This window comes from Psammomys obesus, unplaced genomic scaffold (genome assembly GCF_907164565.1).
Source record: "Psammomys obesus unplaced genomic scaffold, mPsaObe1.curated_primary_1811, whole genome shotgun sequence".
NCBI classification, from domain to species: Eukaryota; Metazoa; Chordata; class Mammalia; order Rodentia; family Muridae; genus Psammomys; species Psammomys obesus.
Genome location: NW_026596356.1, coordinates 852684 through 857251, shown reverse-complemented (window position 1 = coordinate 857251; position 4568 = coordinate 852684). Strand labels below are relative to the sequence as shown.

Sequence of the window (4568 nt, the reverse complement as noted above, 5' to 3'; positions counted from 1 at the left end):
TTGGGTTTATAGACATTAAGAGAACCTAAGCAGTATGCATGTATTTGATTGAGAAGCAGATGTATAGATGTCGTCTGTGATTTTCCTGATCCCATGTTCTTCTTTGTGTTCATTTTTTTAAGAAGTAGGTATATCATAGGTCGTTGATTGATGTGCTTTTTTATTAAGACTTAGTGTGTCAATATTCTATTTTTCTTCTTTAATGCTGAACTGGTTGTTCTGTACTTTCTCTTCTTTGATATAAACTTTGTTGGTTTCTCATCCAGAAAACAATTTGATGGGGGTTATAGTGAGGTGTGTGAAGGGTGTGGTGAATCTGTATTACTCAAGCTGTAAGGAGCTACTGCGACAGCTGATCTGAAGTGACACCGTAACTGGGTAGAAGATGCCTAGAACTTGTGCAATCATCTTTATACCTGTGAAAGCCTTCTCAGATAGGGCTGACATGTCAGTGAATAGTGAGGAAGCACCTGCCCTGAGCAATGGCGAGGTTATCAACAGTGTAAACTGTTGCACTGAAGAAGTGAGAGGAAGCCACATACAGGCTTTCTTTTCCCAGGGACTGCTTCTATTGCTGTGACCACCTGCTGACATTAGAGTCCAGCTCTTCAGGTATCCAACAGGTACTCAATTTCAGTAGCTCTTCAAGGCTTTCTGCATTGAACTGAGAGTGTGTAGGCATCCTTCCTGGATTGGGAACCTAGTTCTCAGCTTCTGCAGCATATAGCTGAGCATTGTCCAACTGCCATATTCATACCATATGAGCCAACCTAATTAATCTATCTTTATAATTTAGATATTCACACATTTGGTTGATTCTTTCATCTAGGGATCCGTAGGGCAATTAGAATTTAGCAGCATTAATTAAGGAGTATGGCTTCATTATTTGTGTACTCTTTAATCTGTCCCATCAGAATTTTCTTTTTCTTGGTACTTATGTAAATAGTACTGTGCTTTAATTTGAAACACCATTCAATTATCCTTTGTTGAAATACAAAGGGCTTTTTTTAAATTTTAATCCTATACTGAGAAATTTTCTTATGTTAATGTTAATTCAAGGCAGCTTGCATTGTTCACTCTCCAAGGTTTCTACATAGTAAGCCATATCTGTGAATAAAAGTAATTTTATTTTTACTTAGCACTTTCTATATAAATTTTATTTACTTTTCTTACCTTGTTTATTACCTAGGACTTTAATGTATTGAATAAGAGTGATTACCTGTATGTTTTTGCATATGCTTTTTACCAAATCGAATGATTTCCCCTCTTTTCCTATATGCTGAGATTTTTAAATCAGGATTTGAGTTTTGGATTTGGTCAAAATGCCTTCTTGTCTGATGGATATAATCATGTGATTTTTCTTCTTTGGTATGTTGATATGACCTATGTTCATTGTTTTTCATTGTTCATTGTTAAGGCAGCTTGCCATACCTAGATAAAGCCCAGTTGGTCATGGTCACACTTCTATTGTATGTATTTAAACTTTGTATTGGTTCTTTGTGAATTACATCGTGCACCCACTTACCTACCCCTCCCCTCATATTCACCTTCCACCCCTGCAACTGCCCCCAACAAACTAAAAACCTCATTGTGGAGTATGTAGTGGTCACAGTGTGTCCCATAGTATATCCTTTTGTCCATACACCTTTGCTTGCAAATGCTCATTGCAATGACTCATTGTCTGGTATGAGGCCTCTGGCTTCTGCTACTCTATCAATACTGGAGCCTCACTGGGATGCTTCTCAGATATCCTGGTGCTGTCCTGTGTCATGGAGATCCTGGAGTTTTGGATCTGTAGGACCAGCCCTTTCCTATGCTCCAGCAGAGCATAGATGGGGTAGATGTTGTAGGGGGCCAATTCAAAGCCCTGGATCTGAGCCTGAGAAATATCTGAGCTGGTCAGATGGTTCTGTTCTCACACCCTCAGCACTGGCTCACCAGCAACTCTGCCAACCAGGACCAGCTCTACCCTGCTGTCCAGGCAAGGGCCACTCTCCAGAGTGTAGCAGCCAAGGAGGAACATGACCCGTTTTCCCACTCTCATGACCTCAGGGCTAGATATCCTGTCTGCCAGAGGTAGTAAGGGATGATGGAGGGGAGGAGAGTGTCTCTCCTTCATCCGTGCAACCTCCCAGGGACAAAAGGCGAAGTCAGTTCTCCTGTGCTCACGCCCTTGGGGGCCAGCTTACACACCGCCCCACACACACATCCAAGGCCAGCTAGTATGCTGCCCAGGCAAAATGCAGAGCGAGCTCTCCTGAGTGCTGCAGCAGGTGAGGGGTAGCACCAGCTCTCCTGCTCTCATGACCTCAGGGCCTGTCCTCCTGCCTGCCATACACGGTAAGGAGCAAGGAATGGGGAGGGCATCTCTCTTTTATCTGTGCTGCCACAGAGCACACAAGTTGCAGGGCCAGTTCTCCCATACTCACACACTCAGGCCAGCTCACCCATGTACCTGTCATTAGGGTCAGCTCTACCGGGCAGCCCAGGTGAGGTACAGGGTCTAGTCTCCCAAGTGCCTAAGCAGGTGAGGGGCAGGGACGCTCTTCTGCTCCCATGACACCATCAGGTTCTGCTCATCCACCCACCCGTGGTGGTGAGAGCAAAGGGAGGAGAGGGGATCTCTCCCTCATCCACACCACCACATGGGAGCTGAGTGGCAGAGACAGCTCTCCCGTGCTCTTCTTTTGGGGCTGGCTCACCAGCAACTCTAGGGATGGGGTCAGCTTCCTGCTCTAATGCCCCAGGGCCAGCTCTCCCAAGATGCCCAGGTGAGGGATAGGGACAGTTCTGCACAGCCCTCAGACACTGACATGTCCCCTAGTAGCAGACCAGACCAGGGACATGAGCCTGACCTTGGTGGCAACAGACCCAGACAGGCCCCCAGTAACAACACCGGCCAGGGCCCCCGCTTGGTCCCAGGTGCCATCGCTGGCTACTCACATCAGGCTGTTCCTCACTACCCTTGAGTCCCCAGTTCTGCCTGTCTCCATCGTGCCCACATGCTTCTGTTTCTCTTTCTCCTCCATTTCTCCACCACTTACTCTTCTTAGAGGCCCCAGGGTCTCTGAGTGTGTGAGGTCATCTCAGGAGTAGTCTCAGTAGCGCTGTGCCCTGCTCATTCATTCTGGCACCTAGCAGGGGTCGTCCTGGGCATGGTTTGACCCTGCCCCTTGCCCAGGCCTCACATGGTGCTGGACTAGTGTTCACCTCAGGTCAGCTCCCTGTCCAGGCCCCAGTCTGGTACTTGTTGAGGGCTTCCTCCTCACCCAGTCCACCCAAATGGCCCCATTGGAGGATTTCCTGTCTCGCGCTCACTCTTGACCTGGGCCACAGTCCCAGGAGGGGTTCTTCTTGTCTCCAGCTTGCTCCCTGTCCTGGGAGCCTGTCCAGGCCTGTGCAGTGCTGGACTGTGTCAGGGTGGCTTTTTTCAAGAAGTTTGGGATGCTAATCACTCAAAGGGTCCCAGGTCAGACACTGAGCTTAGACAGAGCATCTTTCCTTTTTGCCAGCTACTGACACACATGTGACAACTGACACACGTGCAATGAGTCTGGGGAAGAGGTGCATTATGTATTGTTGGATTTCATACCATAACATTTGTTTCTGAGAGATAACAGATATTTGTTTGCAGATTTTATTTTATGTAATGTCGCAGTCGGGCTTTGGAAGTAAGTTAATGATGGCCTCAAAGAATCAATTAAGAAGTATGATGTTTTTTGTTTATTTTTAGGAAAACGTTATTTTAAATCTGATATCATCTCCTTACGTACTTCACTGGTGTAAACTAGGCCAAGTGTTTTTCTACGTTTACTCATCAATAATGAATATAAATTATTATATGAGTGAATTCAGATCACAGTTTCATATTGTTAATCATTTTTGTTTGTTCTGGATGTTAAACCTGGATCAATGTGCAGGCTAAGCACCTGCTCCAAAACTGAGCTTATTGCCAACTAGAGCTAATCCTTCTTCAGTGAGCTTTGTCCTTTTCTTCTATGCTGAAACAATCTAGTGAAGTTATTTACCTCCTTGTAAGGTTGGCCATACCTCTGGTTTACAACACCTCGTTCCTCATTTCTACCTGAGATTTACAGGACTGTGTTCAGCATATGTATGTCTACCAATAATGGAATCATCACAACTCAGTTTATCTCCCCAAAGTTACAGACAGTCTCATAGTTCTTTTCTTAACCAGGGCTCTCACCAAAACTGCCCAGAGCACTCTATTTGTGATAAGGTGGGCTTGATGCCCATGTTCTGCAAACTTCTTTCTAATACTTATTTGTCATCTGCGCCTACATTTTCAGGTGTTGCAACTCTTCAGCTCCCTGCACCAATTTCTGTCTTCTTCTTTCTCTTCTTTCTTGTCCATTTCATTTAGATTTTCAAATTATGTGGCATATAGGCTTTTGTAGTAAGACCTAATGATTGTTTGGATTTCTCCATATCTGTTGTTATGTCCCCCTTTTCATTTCTGATTTTGCTGATTTGGACAGTTTCTCTCTGACTTTTAGTTAGTTTGACTAAGGTTTTGTCTATCTGGTTGATTTTCTCAAAGAACCAGC

At 45.0% G+C, this 4568-nt stretch overlaps 1 pseudogene; it reads right to left on the bottom strand.

Moving 5' to 3' along the window:
- Positions 1 to 3438: 3438 nt before the first annotated feature.
- Positions 3439 to 3562, bottom strand: LOC129669297 (small nucleolar RNA SNORA17; annotated as a pseudogene).
- Positions 3563 to 4568: the final 1006 nt, after the last annotated feature.